The sequence below is a fragment of the Balaenoptera ricei genome, chromosome 9 (assembly GCF_028023285.1).
Source record: "Balaenoptera ricei isolate mBalRic1 chromosome 9, mBalRic1.hap2, whole genome shotgun sequence".
NCBI lineage: Eukaryota > Metazoa > Chordata > Mammalia > Artiodactyla > Balaenopteridae > Balaenoptera > Balaenoptera ricei.
The window spans coordinates 58,549,372-58,570,442 of record NC_082647.1 but is presented as its reverse complement, the minus strand read 5'-3'; the positions used below and the strand labels follow the sequence as shown (position 1 = coordinate 58,570,442).

At 37.7% G+C, this 21,071-nt stretch overlaps 1 long non-coding RNA gene across 1 annotated transcript in view; it reads left to right on the top strand.

Moving 5' to 3' along the window:
- Positions 1-21,071, top strand: part of LOC132371982 (uncharacterized) — a 216,572-nt gene that overhangs the window by 181,504 nt on the left and 13,997 nt on the right. Inside the window, exon 2 of the long non-coding RNA XR_009505049.1 lies at positions 4,989-5,095. This is a non-coding gene — a long non-coding RNA (uncharacterized LOC132371982). The remainder of the gene's footprint in view (positions 1-4,988; positions 5,096-21,071) is intronic.

Below are 21,071 nucleotides of genomic sequence, written 5' to 3'. Positions count from 1 at the left end.
TTAAAATCAGGTTGGTTTTTTTTTTTTTGCTATTGAGTTTAAGGAGTTTCTTATATACTTTGAATATTAACCCCTTATCAGCTATATGGTTTGCAAACATTTTCTCCCATTCTGTAGGTTGCTGTTTCATTCTAATTGTTCCCTAGGCTGTGAAGAAGCTTTTTATTGTCTCTAGAAGGTGGAATATTCAGCAGATGTTAATAGTTTTCTTTAGTCTCTTGTATTTTTCAAATGTTCAAAAAAGAACAATAATTATTTTATAATTAAAAAGAAAACAATAGTAATTCAAACTAATTAACAGAAGCCAATTCATGAAGCTAAGTGGAATGGGAAATATGGTAATTGTCTGAGCCTTGATAAAGGTTATTTGAGGAAAAAGGGGAGATTTGGACTTACATATATGGTTATTTTTATTAATCATGTTCACCAAGTTCTTCCCCTCTTCTGCAATTTATTTGATGCTGACTAAGTCAATGACTCAAAGACCAAGAAACCACCTTCTGAAGCTTTTGAGAAATTTCAGTTTGCCAACTTAATTTTCTAAGTTTGGGAAAGGAAATAATGAGAAAATGAAAATGTGCAAAAAGTTACCAACTCTTGTGCATTATGGGTGATAACATTTAGCAGTTTCTATGAGAGGCAGATACAGGGATCACAGTTTGCATTTTTAATACACTTCCTATATTTGCTGAAAAAAGCTAGTGTAAACAGATGCATCTCCCTAATGAGGATGCTACAACTGATATTCCTCTTTACTGTGAAAACTCCCAAAGTTTATGAAGAACACACACCAAAAAAAAAAAAAAAAAAAAAAATAGCTGAAAGCAGAGACATGTTTTTTTGAGAACCATAGCTAAGTTTTTCTTTAATTACTGAAATATGAGTCAGATTAGGATCATGATATTCATGAATAACACAATGAATAAAAGAATGACTAGCCCACGTGGAACAGAGGATGTCAGTGCAGGGCTGTAGGCTTTGTTATTCCGAACTTAAGAGAATGATGGGCACAGTGTTATTCATTTTGGAAGATTCTACACCAAAACAGTGACATCCTAATTAGGACATGTCTGTCTCCTATTCTTGTGCTTTTCTATACACTTTGTCAGTGACTCTCAACCATGTTTTTTAGCTGTATAAGAACTCGACCTCAAATTCTCAAAACTCCTTTTTATCGTCTTTAAATATTTATGTGGCATTCAACACTTTTTTGAAAGCTATGAGTCTACCTCAAATCAAATACAGACTTGCAAGCTAAAAAGTCTGGAAACCACTGTCCGGGGGATCAATTCAGAAGGAAATATGTCTTATATAAATTGGAAAAGCAACAGGACTAAGTCGTTGCAAGCCGAAGTGATGTTGGTGTCAGACCACGGAAAATCTTAAGGATAAAGGGGATTATAGAGGCACAGCCACAGTGAATCAACCACATTCAAATGAAAGCTTCTAAGTTGTGTATAATTAATAATTTTTGAAGGGGTGGCATGAGGTTTGGGAATTTTTTTGCGGCTTCTGCCCTTTCAATGTTTTCTGCAACCATCTGGCATTAATGATGATTAACTCTACTTGCCGGGGCTATCACAACCCTATCAGAATTCTAAAACGATGCATATCAAAATAGACAGATAAAATAATTATAAGAGTTAGTAAGCAATCCAATGTCAGGACTGAAATACAGTTGAAGATGTTGGAATATTTCTAACCTGATACAAACCATCAAACTCTGGAACTTCGCTTCTTTCACTCTACCAAGAAAGGTGATATCCCTGTTGTGGTTATTCCTGAAGGGCCCAAGTAAAGCCTGGGTGTGTGAAACCAATGATCCTCCCTCTCCAGCAGCTATGTACTTTTCTGAAATACTTGGAAGCTGAGCAGTCTTGTGGTAGAGAAAAGTGGTGATGGTGGTGAGGAGGGGAAAGCCTGTCTGTAGAAGAGTCCACCCCAAGAGAAGGAGAAGTCTGGTACAAGAAGCCAGACCCAGAAGCAGTATCTGAGGTTCTAAAGTGAGGGTGGTTCCAGGTTCTGTGAGGTTACTGATGTCTGAATAGGTCACATCTTGGCACGCTGGCCGCGTGTGTGCTCTGGAGGAGAAGCTGAGGGTGTGTAAAATCAAAGGTGCCACACCTCCACACGGAGTCTAGAGCCCAGGAAAACTGCATGCCTCATCTGCTTCTGCTGGGTAGGGGACTGCAAATCTCCTTCTCAGCTAGGTAATGAGGCAGGGCTGAACTGGAGTGGGAGGAGGCATCTTTACAATTCCAAGGTCTGTCTCTATGTGAGGAGGAGACAGTCTTGGACACAGGACTGCACGTAGATAACAGATTTAGAATCATTATATCCATGCTATGAAGTCACCATGAAATGAGAATTTCAGTTTACCAACTGATTTACTTATGCATTGTAACATAGAACAATACATAGTTTCTAATAGGTACCTCATTTTCCCCCAAAGGCTACATATAACATGTAGGTACAGTTTACAGAAAAGTAATAAAACACCCACCTAGCTTAAGAAACAGAATATACCAAATGTTGTGATTTTTGCTGTACTTCTATTATACAGTAGAAGCATGGTATCAAACGGGGTATGTTCTTCTCTCACTCACAGAGCACACTCTTTAGAGAGTTACTGCTACATCAAAGGGTTATTAAACATGACCAAGGGATGAGAATTGTCTCCAAAGAAGTTGTGCTGATCTCCACTCCCACCGGTATTCGAAGGGTGTTCTTGTTGCCTCACGTACTCTAATCAGATATTTTCTTGTTTCCCTGATTTGTGGGAGGTGAGATGGTATTTTACGGTGATTTTATTTTCCTTCTCCCTGACTGCTAATACAATTAAGCATCTTTTAATTTGCTCACAAACCATTCATGTTTCCTCTTCCATGAACCGCCTTTTGTTCTTCCTCTTGGTTTGAATTTTTATGGTTGATTTATAGAAGTCTTTGCTACGTTCTGATTTCTCGTCTTTGACAATTGTGTGTTTTGCAAATAACTTCTCCCAGTTGGAGGCTTGTGTTTTTATTCGCTGTATGATGTCTTTGATGATAATCAGTTCCAGATATAAACGTTGACATATTTTTCACTCTTTTCCTGTATGTTCTGTGCTTTTGTAAATGGTCTTAAATGAAATAATTTTGTGAATCGAGGGCAGAAAAATATTCTCCTATTTTGTCTTGCAAGCATTTTGGAGTTTTGCTTTCCACAGGTATGTCCATCTGGCACTGAATTTTATGTATGGTGTGAGTCATAATTCATGGTGTGGTCTTGATTCGCTTTTTTCCAGTTGTGAAATCAATATACTAAACAGTCCATCTTCCCCCCACTGATCTGCCAAGGCAAATATCAAGTTTCTATGTACATGTTGGTCTCTTTCTGGGATCACTTTCCTATTTCATTGCTTTGTTTACTTACTCATGTGTCAGTATGACACTGTCTAAATTATGTCTTTTAAGTATTGCTGCCTCAAAGCACAAGAGCCATCTTTCTTGAGAGGTAGTTTTCCCCCCATATTTTCAACTCCACAGTGAGATATTATTATTATTATTACTATTATTATTAAGTCAATGTTGTTTAGTTTTTCCCTCAGCCTTACCAGTTTTTTTGTTTTGTTTTGTTTCTGGTTTTTTTGTTTGTTTGTTTTTTTCCTTACCAGTTTTTTATTTTCTCACTATTGTCTCCTGAATTTCAGACTTTCCTTCAAGGATCATTTTCCTTCTTCCTGAAGTATAATTTTAGAAGTTCTTTTAGTGAAGGTTTGCTGCTGGTAAACTCAATTCTTGTTGTTGCTACTAATGCTTCAAAGCATCTTTAATTTTGCCCTCATTCCAAATAAAAGCAATCATTTTTCTGGGTATTCTAGAATGACAACTATTTTCTCTCAAGATTTTAAAGATTTAAAAAAATATTTTCCCAGTTTCTATTGTTCTTGATGCAGTGTAAGTTTGTCATTCTTGTAGGTAATTTGGGACTATTTAAAATTCATATTTACCTTGGGCTTTTTGGTCATATAATTTCTATGAATTACAGCTTCAAATTTGTATGGGGAACGTCTAGATTTATATGGTTAAGCATTGCCCATGGAGAGATTTCTTCTGTCTAGCTATCTGTCTAGCTGTCTGTCTAGCTAGCTAGCTTAATTGCCATTAAAAGTACCACTTTTTGATTGTTTTGGTCTCTGATCTAGCTCACAGGTTTGACTTCTGTTCTCTGCGTGCACAGACCTTCAAAACCCACCTTCTCAACCACAAGGAATTTTCAGATATGCCCATAATAAACACCTATTTATCCAGCACTTATTTATCATGATTCCTTACAGCTCTGGTCTTTGGTGATTTCCTGAACGTTCCGAAAAGCTCAACCATGCTTTTAAGAAGATAATGTTTACATTTTATCATGCATTTCAGGTACTCTGTACAGGGAATGTTTCTTCAGTTAGAAATTCAAATGTGGTATAGGAAGCAGAAAACTCGGTTATTTTCAAAAATCTTCTTTAATATCCTTAAATACTGCTTTAAACTCTTAATATCCTTCAAATTTTTCTCCATTAAGGAACTGGTAAACTTCCTTGTTAGTTCCAGGACCACAGGCATCTTGCTTCTGCCAGTCATCTCAATTCAATCTCGCAACTGCTAGTCTTCCTAATCTTTGCAATCATTTACATTTTTTGCTCTTTGTTCATTTACCTCTGAATCCTTCTACTTTCTTTCGCTTAGATTTTCTTTCCCTGTGTCTTCTGGTGACTGGGAGTGTGATTGTTGGAATCATCAAATGAAGATCAAGCTATTGCCCTAAACAGTCTTGGCTTAACAGAGGAGAAATGTATCAAAAAGTGTAAACATAGCATGTATCTTTCTGAAGTCTACCTGGGAGAAGATAAAGTACGAATACTTGGAGTATGATAGGAAATGGGCCTGTATTACCTTTGTTTCTGTATCTTTCTGAAATGGCACCACTTTTAGAGAATGCTCTCTTCTGTTTTTCCTCAGGCATCTAATTCTGCCACTTCTTGGGACTGACTGAGTAATGACAGAAAAGAAATAACATAGGAGACAGAAAGAACACTAAACTTCCAAGAGGAGTAGAGATATACCAGGTAAGCAGTAGCCGAGGATATATCCAAATACACATGCGGTAGAGCTATATAATGGGCTGGACAAGCATTGTGTAAGCTCTACAAAGCAGAGATTTTTGAAGGTTTTATTTCTAGTTCCTGGCACATAGTAGGTACTCAGTAAGTATTTGTTGAAGGAAATTTAACAAATAAGTGATAAGAGTATTCAATTTGCACTTAGATTATTTTTTTCATACTTGCTTTAATAATAATATAACAATATAACATCAGAGTAGAAATTAATCAGTTTAGGTAGATTCATTTTTAAAGTTTATTTTGTACAAAGAACATCAGGAAGTTAATAATGTATCATATCTTGTTTTTCTGCATTACCCATGCCTGAAGTGAGTGTAGTCATTGGGGCTATGCTACCCAAAACAGACATTAATATTTATGTGGTAGCAGCTACCAGAAGAGCAGATATAGTGCCCTGGGGAAATAATTCACTTCCTTTGGCTCAGCCTTGCATCCCAGATTCTTATCAGTGAAGAAATGCTCCAGAATAACTCATTTGTTGATTGCCACTCAAAACCTCTCACACTTTTCCTCTTTCTCTCATTTCTAGTTTTTCTATTATTTTTGCCAGGGTTGCCATCATTCTAACCTTTAAGTAAGGCAGGTGCTAATGAATATATTATTTTTTTAATCAGCTGAAGATGTTGTCACAATCTAAGTGTACATGTAACTTCCCTTATATAGTAGATGTTTCTAGAAAATGGGCGGTAATGGTAGGTTGTTAAGCTTATGTTGAATGAATAATAATGTATGTTTTAAGTGCGTTAGGGGAGGTTGCTTTGTTAAAAGAAATCCCGTAGTGAGTTTTGATAAATTTTAAAATCCACCTACAGAAGTATTTAGAACCGGGAGAATAATCACCTTCTGCTTTTAAAAATCTGGACTTTCATGCTTTGGAATCACCTAAAGCAGGGATATGTCTGTAAAATAAACTTAGGGGTTTTTGGGTTTTGTTTGTTTGTTTTTTTAAGAATAGCATTCCTACATGTTTAACCTTGTTAAACAATATTTTCAAGAGAAACCCTATTAATCCTGGATCCCTACCTTGGTTCAGGTGGTTCTAAGACAGGATCCCCAATTCAGATGCCTCTTGGGGTCAGGTAGATAGAATAAATGAGTGAAATAGGCTAGTAGTAATGCAATTAGGAGTATTTCAGACTGTGGCACAGGGAAAAGTGTATGCTTCAGCTCAAGAGTTCCCATCAACTCTTGCCTTGTAAAAAAGCTGGTGGCTACTTCCAGATCTTGTTTTTTCAACAAAAACAAAAACCAGAATTTAATGTGAATTTTCCCATTTGTAGAGCATTAACAAACAAAATCACAAAATGGACAAAGATATGATCAGGCCATTCACAGAAGAGGAAATCCCAAAGGACAATAAACTTTTGAGAATGTGAATTTATTTTCATGGGTACTCAGAAAAAAGAACATTAAAACAACAATGGATGTTATTTGGTCCCATCAGATCTAAGGATTGCTGAGGAGTCCAGCAAAGGGAACTGTCCTTCACTGCTGATAGCAGTGGAAACTGGCACAGCCGCTTTGAAGAGAATATAATGACATTCAATAAGATGAAAGATGCACATACCGTATAACTAGCAACTCCACTTCTGAACTTTCACGCTAGAGAAAGCCACACACATTGGTACATTAAAGATAGCGTGTGAATGTTTGCAACATCATTGTTAGAAACAGCAAAAATTGGAAACATAAATGTCCTGCATAAAGTGTTTGGGGAAATATACTGTAGCATATTCTTAAAATAAAATGTGGTATCGCATTTTAAAAAATGACCCAAAACTACATGTAACAATATGTGAAAAGTATACTACTAAGCAAACACAGGCCAAGAGGTGTGGAAGGCAATGTACAGGTTATACAAAAAAAGTTGAAAAACCTGGAAAATAATATTATATGTATATATACGTATATAATATAAAATATGTGAACACATGTATATAGTACAAAATTACTTCCTTATACTTAAATATGAAAATCTTGCACGAGAATAATAAATATCAACGTTAAAAGAGTGGCGGTGACCTCTGTGGGGAGAGAGAATGGAATGGAAGGAGAAGGGTACAGGGAGGTGTTTGGTAGCTGTAATGCTGTAGTGCATAAAAAAAGGAAAGATTCAATAACACACAAAGGGTTGTATATGAATTTTCACTGTTTATTCTCTGTATTTTTAAATAAATGTAATAAGATATTTCATTGAAAATACTTATACAGTAAGCCACTCTGATCAAATACAGGCGAGCATATCTCACACCCTCCGACTACACTGGCTACACATTTTTACTCTCTTCTGCTGATTCTTCTTCAACTCTTGGGTCTGTCAGCATTTGCATTCTCCAGAGCTTTGTCCTGGGACATCACCTCTTCTCTGGGCACTTGTTCCCTACGTGCTTCAATGTCGTCTCTTGGGTTTAAAAGCCGTCTATATGCTGATGACCCTCAGATTTATATTTCCAGCCAGAACTTCTCCCCCTAAACTCCAGACTCAATTACTCAACTGTCTACTTAATGTCTCCACTTGTATGTCTGTTAAACATGTCAAATATAACACAGCTCCTAACTCCCACCTGCAAGCCTGCTTTTTGCAGCCTTCCCCATCTCAGTAAACAGCAACTCCACCCTTCTGCTTGCTCAGGCTCCAAACCATGGACTCAACTTGGAATTCTCTTTTGCTCATACTTCATATCCAGTCAGCAAGTTACATAATCCAACCTTCAAAATAGATTCAGCATCTGACCACTTCTCACAACTTCCAGTGCTACCACCTGGTCCAAACCAATATCATTTTGCCAGGACTATTGCAATAGTCAGCACATCTGCGTATTTCTACTCTTGCACCTCTTCAATCTATTCTCAGGACAACAACTTTTTAAAAATGTAAAATCTATTAAAATGTGCGTTAGGTATGTTACAACTTGACCTAAACTCTCCAATGGCTTCTCATCTTATGCAGAGTAAAAGCCAAAGCCTTCCCACGGTCCACAAGGGCCCTCAGGGCACAGCTCTCTTCATATCTTTGTATTCATATCCTGCCTCTTCCCTTCCCTCTGCTAGAGCCACTGACCTCATCGCCATTCCTCTCCAAACCCAAGGCTGGTACCAGTACCTAGAGGCCTCTATATTCCCTAACCCCTTTATTCTAGTTTATTTGTCTCCACAGTTCATATGTACTGTCTTGTTCTCTGTCTTCTTTTTATTATGTGTCTCCCCTCCTATAATTTAAGTCCCATGAAGGTAGGAAACTTTGTCTCTTGTTTATTGCTATATCCTCAGCACCTAAAATAGTGTCTAACACATAGGAAGCACATAATAAATACTTACTGAATAATTTAGTAAATGGTGAGTAACCTTATAGGTAGAGTGAATAATTGACATAGAATCAAAAATTTTTAAATAATCTAGATAGATTGGAATTATGCAGATCAAATTTTTATGGATGTTGTAAAGACCTAATTTAGATGAAAAAGATCAATTGCATAGGACAAGGAGGTATTTGTTCCCATGTAAAACAAACTAGCATATTTAATTGATCAAATATTCAACATCTGTTAACTTGGATGACATAAAAAATTAATGTTGACAGACTGCATTTAGAGTAGGGTGTAAGAGAAAGCTAATTAATGACACCTACATACAGGCCATATTTCTGTTCTTTGGGGAGAATAATAAAATCATACCTGAATATCTTCTAATCTTACTATGGGTCTAAATTATACTGAAATGAGATACCAATTTAATTGTCTTCCTGAAAATTAATTGTCCTTAGCTTCCTAAGAGCATCCAATCATTTTTTGGTAACTATACTCCTGTCTCTCCTTTTGAAGCGTTACCAGTATACTTTAATCTTATTGATATTTTTTAATTGCAGGTATAATGAATCTAGAGAAAAGTACATAAATATACAGCTTAACAAGTTATTGAAGACAAGTCTGGTGAATCTCCCGAATATACTTTTCATTTCCTGTGTCTACTCCTAGTCTTCCAGGCCTTTATTCAAGTCTTTTCTCCTTTACGTTAGTGTGTGTTATCTTTCTTCATCAGGATTTCCTCAAAGTTGATCCCATGTAGGGAATGAGATACATGCTCTTTTGAGGAGGGTTCGATACTTCTCCTTCTTTCCCTCAAAGCCTCTCTCCAGGGCCCTGAACATTGAAAGAGCTCAATAAATGTGTGTCAAATACAGGGACAAATGAAAGTGGAGTTGTATTAATAGATGGTAAGGACACAGGGATATGTAAACCCCTGCATACCTCTCAAATAATGAAGTGGAATTATTGTAAGTGTTGAAATAGATAAGGACAGACTGTATGGTGATCAACCCTCCCTTCCTTATTTTTTAATGCTTAATTTAAGAACAGAACATTGGATATTGAAATGTTAGACTTTCTGAAGATGTAATCATTAAAATGAACAAGTTAATGAGGCAGAGAAAGAATGAGACAAGAACAAGGTTTTCACAGAATCTTTGCATCAATAGCCAAGCCACGATGGGAAATGCTCCTATTCCTCAGGAGACAAGGAACGCAATCAAGCGCCAAACCTTATTAAATGGCTGCAGTCTAATGGGATAATTAAGAGAAAAACATGGCTACTTCCTTTTTATTCTCCCCTTTCTGCATTGCCCATTTTGATTGCAATTTCACTTGTCTCTGTAGAAAAGGGAAACAAGCAGCCAGTCCTCAGCCACAGCAAGGGAACAACACCCTCAGCATCTCCATAGAGTACAACAGCTTTCTAATGCCTACATTGCACACTGCTTCAGATGCAGAGAAGAGGCAAAAAACTCAAAAGCACTCATTACTTTGCCACCTAAACTAATACTGGAATTTGGTGGATTCTATCCCAAAGGAGAAATAATGCAAAAAAACTTCATTGTATGTCCAGTCCCGAATTCCTTACGTTTGTAGAATGTTCTCTTCTGAAGACATCTGAAAAAGCACGGCTATGCACCTTTTGTGAATGCAAACTGTTGACAATCATAAAAAAGTAGTTCCTTGGCTGAAGATCTCAAAGTATTAGAAGATAGGAGAAAATATAGCCATGTCCTGAATTCTCCTAAGCAGACGACCCCATCACCAAAAAAAAAAAAAAAAAGATTTACAAATATCTTTAATGCCTGGGCTTCTGAGTGAAGTTTCAAGAAAAATCAAAAGATAGTACAATGAATAAAATGTAGGACAGGTAGCAAATATTTGAAACTACATAAATAAAAATATAGAATTTAACAAGAAAGAAGGGAAGGAAAGGAGAGAGGACTTTTTGGAGGCAGAATCGAGGTGACTTGGAAAGCACCAAAGGGAGAAGCCAGGAACTCGGAGTTTTCTCCTGATTATGCCGCAGAGCACCAAGGGGAGGACTACAGCCGTGTGGCTGACAGGGTCTTGGTGCTCCGGCCGGGTGTCAGGCCTGTGCCTCTGAGGTGGGAGAGCCAAGTTCAGGACATTGGTCCACCAGAGACCTCCCAGCTCTGCATAATATCAAATGGCGAAAGCTGTCCCAGAGATCTCCATCTCAACACTAAGACCCAGGTCCACTCAACGACCAGCAAGCTACAGGGCTGGACACCCTATGCCAAACAGCTAGGAAGACAGGAACACAACCCCACCCATTAGCAGAGAGGCTGACTAAAATCATAATAAGGTCACAGACACCTCAAAACACACCACAGGATGTGGTCATGCCCACCAGAAAGACAAGATCCAGCCTTATCCACTAGAACACAGGCACTAGTCCCCTCTACCAGGAAGCCTACACAACCCACTGAACCAACCCTAGCCACTGGGGGCAGACACCAAAATCAATGGGAACTAAACCCTGAAGCCTATGAAAAGGAGACCCCAAACACAGTAAGTTAAGCAAAATGAGAAGACAGAGAAACACACAGCAGATGAAGGAGCAATGCAAAAACCCACCAGACCAAACAAATGAAGAGGAAATAGGCAGTCTGCCTGAAAAAGAATACAGAGTAATGATAGTAAAGATGATCCAAAATTTTGGAAATAGAATGGAGAAAATACAAGAAACGTTTAACAAGGACCTAGAATAACTAAATAGCAAACAAACAATGATGAACAATACAATAAGTGAAATTTAAAATTCTCTAGAAGGAATCAATAGCAGAATAACTGAGGCAGAAGAATGGATAAGTGACCTGGAAGAGTAGATAGTGGAAGTAACTACCACAGAGCAGAATAAAGAAAAAAGAATGAAAAGAATTGAGGACAGTCTCAGAGACCTCTGGGACAACATTAAACACACCAACATTCGAATTATAGGGGTCCCAGAAGAAAAAGAGAAAAAGAAAGGGACTGAGAAAATATTTGAAGAGAATATAGTTGAAAACTTCCCTAATATGGGAAAGGAAATGGTCAATGAAGTCCAGAAAGCACAGAGAGTTCCATACAGGATAAAGCCAAGGAGAAACACGCCAATACACATATTAATCAAACTACCAAAAATAAAATACAAAGAAAAAATATTAAAAGCAGCAAGGGAAAAACAACAAATAACATACAAAGGAATCCCCATAAGTTTAACAGCTGATCTTTCAGCAGAAATTCTGCAAGCCAGAAGGGAGTGGCAGGACATATTTAAAGTGATGAAAGGGAAAAACCTACAACCAAGATTACTCTACCCAGCAAGGATCTCACTCAGATTCGACAGAGAAATTAAAACTTTTGCAGATAAGCAAAAGCTAAGAGAATTCAGCACCACCAAACCAGCTTTACAACAAATGCTAAAGGAACTTCTCTAGGCAGGAAACACAAGAGAAGGAAAAGACCTACAATAACAAACCCAAAACAATTAAGAAAATGGTAATAGGAACATAAATATCGATAACTACCTTAAATGTAAATGGATTAAATGCTCCAACCAAAAGACATAGACTAGCTGAATGGATACAAAAACAAGACCCATATATATGCTGTTTACAAGAGACCCACTTCACACCTAGGGACACATACAGACTGAAAGTGAGGGGATGGAAAAAGATATTCCATGAAAATGGAAATCAAAAGAAAGCTGGAGTAGCAATTCTCATATCAGAGAAAATAGACTTTAAAACAAAGACTTTACAAGAGACAAAGAAGGACACTACATAATGATCAAGGGATCAATCCAAGAAGAAGATATAACAATTGTAAATATTTATGCCTCCAACATAGGAGCACCTCAATACATAAGGCAAATGCTAACAGCCATAAAAGGGGAAATCGACAGTAACACAATCATAGTAGGGGACTTTACCACCCCACTTTCACCAATGGACAGATCATCCAAAATGAAAATAAACAAGGAAACACAAGCTTTAAATGATACATTAAACAAGATGGACTTAATTGATATTTATAGGATGCTCCATCAAAAAACAACAGAATACACTTTCTTCTCAAGTGCTCATGGAACATTCTCCAGGATAGATCATATCTTGGGTCACAAATCAAGCCTTGGTAAATATAAGAAAATTGAAATTTTATCAATTATCTTTTCCGACCACAACGCTATGAGACTAGATATTAATTACAGGAAAAAAATCTGTAAAAAATACAAAAACATGGAGACCAAGCAATACACTACTAAATAACCAAGAGATCACTGAAGAAGTCAAAGAGGAAATCAAAAAATACCTAGAAACAAATGACAATGAAAACACAATGACCCAAAACCTATGGGATGCAGCAAAAGCAGTTCTAAGAGGGAAGTTTATAGCAATACAATCCTACCTCAAGAAACAAGAAATATCTCAAATAAACAACCTAACCTTACACCTAAAGCAATTAGAGAAAGAACAAAAAAAAACCCAAAGTTAGCAGAAGGAAAGAAATCATAAATGTCAGATCAGAAATAAATGAAAAAGAAAAGAAGGAAACAATAGCAAAGATCAATAAAACTAAAAGCTGGTTCTTTGAGAAGATAAGCAAAATTGATAAACCATTAGCTAGACTCATCAAGAAAAAAAGGGAGAAGACTCAAATCAGTAGAATTAGAAATGAAAAAGGAGAAGTAACAACTGACACTGCAGAAATACAAAGGGTCATGAGAGGTTACTACAAGCAACGCTATGCCAATAAAATGGACAACCTGGAGGAAATGGACAAATTCTTAGAAAAGCACAACCTTCCGAGACTGAACCAGGAAGAAATAGAAAATATAAACAGACCAATCACAAGCACTGAAATTGAGACTGTGATTAAAAATCTTCCAACAAACAAAAGCCCAGGACCAGATGGCTTCACAGGCGAAATCTATCAAACATTTAGAGAAGAGCTAACACCTATCCTTCTCAAGCTCTTCCAAAATATAGCAGCGGGAGGAACACTCCCAAACTCATTCTACGAGGCCACCATTACCCTGATACCAAAACCAGACAAAGATGTCACAAAGAAAGAAAACTACAAGCCAATATCACTGATGAACATAGATGCAAAAATCCTCAAAAAAATTCTAGCAAACAGAATCCAACTGCATATTAAAAGGATCATACACCATGATCAAGTGGGGTTTATCCCAGGAATGCAAGGATTCTTCAATATTCGCAAATCAATCAATGTGATACATCATATTAACAAATTGAAGGATAAAAACCATATGATCATCTCAATAGATGCAGAAAAAGCTTGTGACAAAATTCAACACCCATTTATGATAAAAACTCTCCAGAAAGTAGGCATAGAGGGAACTTACCTCAACATAATAAAGGCCATATATGACAAACCCACAGCCAACATCATTCTCAATGGTGAAAAACTGAAACCATTTCCTCTAAGATCAGGAACAAGACAAGGTCGTCCACTCTCCCCACTATTATTCAACTTAGTTTTGGAAGTTTTAACCACAGCAACCAGATAAGAAAAAGAAATAAAAGGAATGCAAATCGGAAAAGAAGTAAAGCTGTCACTGGTTGCAGATGACATGATACTATACACAGAGAATCCTAAAGATGCTACCAGAAAACTACTAGAGCTAATCAATGAATTTGGTAAAGTAGCAGGATACAAAATTAATTCACAGAAATCTCTTGCATTCCTATACACCAATGATGAAAAATCTGAAAGGGAAATTAAGGAAACATTCCCATTTACCATTGCAACAAAAAGAATAAAATACCTAGGAATAAACCTACCTAAGGAGGCAAAAGACCTGTATGCAGAAAACTATAGGACACTGATGAAAGAAATTAAAGATGATACAAACAGATGGAGAGATATACCATGCTCTTGGATTGGAAGAATCAACATTGTGAAAATGACTATACTACCCAAAGCAATCTACAGATTCAGTGCAATCCCTGTCAAACTACCAATGGCATTTTTCGCAGAACTAGAAAAAAATTTTCACAATTTGTATGGAAACACAAAAGACCCCGAACAGCCAAAGCAATCTTGAGAAAGAAAAACGGAGCTGGGGGAATCAGGCTCCCAGACTTCAGGCTATACTACAAAGCTACAGTAATCAAGACTGCCAGTATGGTACTGGCACAAAAACAGAAATATAGATCAATGGAACAGGATAGAAAGCCCAGAGATAAACCCATGCACATATGGTCACCTTATTTTTGATAAAGGAGGCAAAAATATACAATGGAGAAAAGACAGCCCCTTCAATAAGTGGTGCTGGGAAAACTGGACAGCTACATGTAAAAGAATGATATCAGAACACTCCCTAACACCATACACAAAAATAAACTCAAAATGGATTAAAGACCTCAATGTAAGGTCAGAGACTATAAAACTCTTAGAGGAAAACATAGGCAGAACACTCTATGATGTAAATCACAGCAAGATCCTTTTTGACCCACCTCCTAGAGAAATGGAAATAAAAACAAAAATAAACAAATGGGACCTAATGAAATTAAAAGCTTTTGCACAGCAAAGGAAACCATAAACAAGACCAAAAGACAACCCTCAGAATGGGAGGAAATATTTGCTAATGAAGCATCTGACAAAGGATTAATCTCCAAAATAACAAGCAGCTCATGCAGCTCAATATCAAAAAAACAAAAAACCCAATTGGAAAATGGGCAGAAGACCTAAATAGACATTTCTCCAAAGAAGATATACAGATTGCCAACAAACACATGAAAAGATGCTCAACATCACTAATCATTATAGAAATGCAAATCAAAACTACAATGAGGTATCACCTCACACCAGTCAGAATGGCCATGATCAAACAGTCTACAAACAATAAATGCTGGAGGGAGTATGGAGAAAAGGGAACCCTCTTGCACTGTTGGTGGGAATGTAAATTGATACAGCCACTATGGAGAACAATATGGAGGTTCCTTAAAAAACTAAAAATAGAACTACCATATGACCCCGCAATCCCACTACTGGGCATATACCCTGAGAAAACCATAATTCAAAAAGAATCATGTACCACAATGTTCATTGCAGCTCTATTTACAATAGCCAGGACATGGAAGCAACCTAAGTGTCCATCGACACATGAATGGATAAAGAAGATGTGGCACATATATACGTGGAATATTACTCAGCCATAAAAAGAAATGAAATTGAGTTACTTGTAGTGAGGTGGATGGACCTAGAGTCTATCATACAGAGTGAAGTAAGTCAGAAAGAGAAAAACAAATACCGTATGCTAACACATATATATGGATAAAAAAAAAAAAAGGTTCTGAAGAACTTAGGGGCAGGACAGGAATAAAGACGCAGACTTAGAGAATGGACTTGAGGGCACGGGGAGGGGGAAGGGTAAGCTGAGATGAAGTGAGAGAGTGGCATGGACATATATACACTACCAAATGTAAAATAGATAGCTAGTGGGAAACAGCCACATAGCACAGGGAGATCAGCTCGGTGCTTTGTGACCACCTAGAGGTCTGGAGTAGGGAGGATGGGAGGGAGACGCAAGAGGGAGGAGATATGGCAATATATGTATATGTATAGCTGATTCACTTTGTTATAAAGCAGAAACTAACACACCATTGTAAAGCAATTATACTCCAATAAAGATGCTAAAAAAAAATAAAGGATGATTTTATGCAGAAAAAAATATATGAATGAATAAATTAAAATATAAGGATTTGTTATTATGCAATAATACCCCTAATAATTGTTTGGTGACTCAGAATTTCATCATCAAATTCATAAGATCAAGGCAAACCTTCCATTCTCATTTGCTTTTGGATTATTTGCACTTCCCTTCATGTGGTTCCTTCTACTTTCTAAATTTCTCTACCAAAGGAATTTTAAAAGTGTATTAATCTTTTAAATATATTATTCATTTCTATCTAAGTGAAAGGGAAACAGAAACAGGGAGGACATCAAATTAAGAATAAAAAAGAGACACAGTCTGCAAAGGAGGATGCTGATTAATAAGAAAAATAAACTTAGATCTGATTACAAATTAGAGAGCAATCCAGATGTTCACTGATGTGAATTAGATGGTATCATTTACTTAGTAATTATGTTATGAGAGGTACTGAGTGTCAGATACTAGGAGCTGAAGATACCAGCTCACACTCAAGCTTGCACGTCAGAGCTCAGAGCTGGGGGATACACCATGGTGGTTGTATGTTTGATATTGTCATGTAACAAATCACCCCCAAACTTAGTGGCTTTAAACAGCTATCATACCCTCCCTCCTCAAGAGTCATCAGGATGGCTGGGTGGTTTTGCTAGGCATTGGCACTCGATCACGTCAGCTTCCTGTCATCAGGGTGGCTTTGCTGATTTTGCGTAGACTTTTTCTGGGACCTGATGGGACAACTGAGCTCGCTTGGCTCTGCTCCACGTGGCCTCTCATCTTCCAGCAGGCTAGCCTCTTCTTGTTGAGAACAAGAGATCCTCATGAGATGCTGAAGGAAGGGGAGCAATAGAGATAGCCAACGTGTCCGTGTCCTCTTGGGGCTAAGCTTAAAGCTGGCATTCTCTGCATTTTCTTCCACAATCTACTGGCAAAAACAGGTCAAAGGGACAGTCAAGTCAAATCAGAGGGTAGAGAGAGAGACTCCACCACATGAAGGGAGGGACTGCAAAATCACCTGGAAAAGAAGGTGCACAGAAGAAAGGGTGAAGAACTGGGGCCCCACAATGGCTTTACCTGGGGACAGGAAAGAACATAAGGGAAGTGGTATTTGGCTTCAAACTACCTCAACTAAGAAAATGCAGTTTGCCAAGTGAGAAAGGTATAGGATGCAAAGCACATAGAGATCTTACCCACCATTCAGGCAACAATGTCTTCGGGATCATAGAGAGAAGTCATATCAGGTATCACCAACCTAGGTAAATAGCAGCCAGCACTGAGGCACCTGAGAAGGTAGGTAGTGCTAAGCTCTACCTTTAGAGTTATCTATGACGGGCAGGGAGCTGAGCCGACTGGTAGAGAGTGGAGGTGGCAGTTCTCAGTAAACTATGTTTTATTGCAGGAAAGTTTTGGCTTACTTGAAGGACTGTGGATACCTAGAGTTGACCTCTTCTAGAAAACCCCAGAATTTCAAAGCCACATTTTTATTTGACTCTAGTCAGTTCTTGCTTCCCACCTGATGAAATCCCCTTGGTTTCCTCCACTACATATAGAATGATCCGTTGTTGTGTTTTCAGCATAGGTACATCTGTCTGAGAGCAAATATTCAATAGCAAAAAGAAATGAGAGCCAGATTCATTCTCCTCCGATTACATTATGACTCAGGAGGACACCCACCAGTAGTTTTATTCATTATTGGATATTAAAATCAAAGGCCTTTAATATGCAGCAAGTGTTGTCCAAATTAAAGCCCATCTGTGCATCCTTGTAGAAGTTTTCATAGCATAATGCACAGGCAATTTTAATAAACAAACCTATTATTTTTTCAGTCTGCCCCAAAGGACTGACTGAAACTTCAGCATTATCCTAATGCCTCTTGAAAGCTCTTTTCTCAGTCTAGATCTTTTAAAACTAGACCGGCTGACCATGGGCAATGCAGTCACCAGTTGTAAAGAGGCATCTACTGCTCTAAGGCAGCCCAGCATGTCTGTCCCCAAGACACAGACCCCTTTTCTCCCTCCTATCTGCCTCAACCACATTTCTAAGAGCTCCATCAGCTTTTATATTTTTCTGATCAAAACCTGAGTAAGGTACCAGTAACTCTGGCCTCAGAAATGCTGCCTTTTTAATCCATGTTTCCTTCTCTTGTCATAAATATTAGCGGAAGAAAATTTAGAAATGGGAAGCATAATCTGAATGGACTTCCAATGTGTGGTTCAGATTCTTAAAGAAACTTCAGGGGTAACAAAACTCTGCTGCTATAGCTGCACTTCAGTTGCTTTTAATTGTAAGATTTAGAGAGCTGTTCAATTCCTTCCTCTGTCCACTTACCAACTTTCTTCTAGTATCAAGTCCCATCTCAAATGCCAAAATAGTCTCTGACATTCTTTCATGGTTGAGGGGAGGAAGCAAGAGATCTTAATAGAATATGGGTTCCAGAAGAGTCAGACAAATCTGGGTTTGAGCTTTTGAGAAGTTATTTAAACTTCTCTAAGCCTTGTTTTCTTCATATTCAAATGAAATTTAAAATGGTATCTACTTCCTAAGATTGTTTTGAGAATTAAGGGAGGTAGGACATGTCCCATTTCACATTCAGCATTCAGTACACGTGAAAAATTGCTATTATTACTGTAGAATAATAACTCACTCAGTCTTAAGATCTGTCTTAAAAATAAATAGAATGTGACACTACCTAGACTTACTATAGTTCTGACTATTAGCCAAATACTGTTACAAGCACTTTCAATATATTATCTCATCTAATACAAGTGGTTTCTACGTATTAACTCATTTAATACTCACAACAGTGCCACAAGTGACATACTTCTATTATTGTGTCTTACACATAAGGAAACTATGGCACAAGAAGTTATATGACTCAGCTGAGGTCACACGACTAGAAAGTTGCATATCAGGACTCTAACGCAGGCTGTCTGGTTCCAGAGGCTATACTTTCAACTATGATATTATGCGGCTTCTGGAGAGAAACTGTCCTTCGGGAAAGGAGGATGCTATAGTTATTATACATTTCTCCGGTGGTTACATAGCTCTAATTAGATGTATGGCTTGTTGACTGAGGTAGGTATTTCAAAATATTTTCCTTCCTCCTTTAGAATATAAATCCTCTGGGGCAGCAGCAATGCATATTGTTTTCCTTGTGCTATAGCATAATGTTCTGTAAGCCGCAGGTCCACAGCAGGTCTTATTGTCTGGCTTTCTCCGGCTTTCATTTTCCCAAAGGCCTTCTAGGAACTATAAGTGGGTCCCAGGGGGCTGAGAGTTAAAAGGGCCCCGAGGTTGGGTCCCTCCCACACCCTTGCAAAATTCTCATTAACAGTTCTCAGGCAGCTAAGCCCTTGTCCGTGTGAAAGGAATCCCAGCATCCTGGAGAACAGCACACATTTCTGGAAAACTATGAAATGATGGTGCCCACAGCTGCCAGCCTCCTGCTTGGTGGTGAGCCCAGCACTGCCCCGAGTTCCACTTGCCACGGCCTATGGGTTCCCTGGACCACGGCTCAGATGCCTGTGAAAGCTGACAGGTGAGAACCAACCCAAAGGGAAGCCAAAGAGAGCTCAAAGGAAATACTGAACAGTCTTTTTTGATCACCAGAATACTTTTCATTTGAAGATTTTTAGAAATGTTTTAAAATTAGACTTTGTAGGCAAAATGTTGCCCTTAATGGAAGATTAGGGACATTACAGGAGGCTACATAATGTACACTATTTTAATGGTTAAAAGGTTTAACATGAAAACAAATACCCTGCTATTTACTATCCCAATAACTCTACATAAAATAAAACTCATGATATAAAAGAAATTGAATGTATCAAATCTTTCCCAGTTTGGACTTTTCCCTATAACACATTGCATGTATGAAGTGGAATCTATTCAGCATTTGAGTTACATGCTGGTATTTAAAGCCTGTTTGGCTGTCCTGCTTAGCAGTCAGGGAAGGTGGGTTCAGATCCAAGCTCCACTTCTAAGTAGTGTGTGACACTGCAAAAGTTATTTAGCTCTCTCTTAACCTCAGTGTTTTTCATCTGTAAAATGGGGATAGTGATATTTCTACCTCTTAGGATTATTTTGAGGATTAAATCCAAAATGACATACAAAGAACCTAGCACTTAGCAGTTACTCAATTAAAGCATATTACTATTGATATAAATATAGTCTGATATGTAGATTCTGGTCATTCACTAGAATCTAAACACCATGAAGACAGAGACTTCGTTCCATTCACTGATATACCAGCATGTAGAACAGTGCCAGGCACATATTAGGAGTTCAGAAACTGGTCAAGTGTTTGAAACAATTTGAGAAAATTTACAGCAGGTTTGTAGTGAAGACTGAATCCTATTCTATGTTAGCTGAAGAGGGGCAAAGCTTCCATGTGGAGTTGTATACTAGTACTACCTTAGAACTAATTTTAGTTCACATCACCTGTTAATCTTGTCTTTTGTCTCTTTTTCCTTTTCTTCCTCACTCTCTCTTTCTGGCTTTCCTTTGCATTTCTTATCGATCCAGTGTGTATAAACTATCAGCCCTTATCCTCCCATAGGGATGGTGATCCATTTTGTCTAGTTGACTCTCTTTACAGATGTTAATGTCACAAACCTCTGGGTTAAAGGGAAACTGACTCTCTTTCTATTTAGAAATTTTAGTTTAGTCAGTGGGAAAAGGCAGCTTTTCTCTTCCAGCTATGATCTTTGAGTCACAGGTATACCAGAGGAGAGTTTGAAATAGAATGTGGACATCTCAACAACGCAAACTTATTCTCCAAAAGGAATTGCATACCTCCCCCAGGAACTGTAAGAGATGTTTTTACAGCTCAGTTTCAACTCACGGTTATGATACAAACATCAGCACATCTGATTTCTAAGAAACGAGAAAGAGAGAGAGAGATTGGTATCAATGTAGAAGTTTTATAAACCCA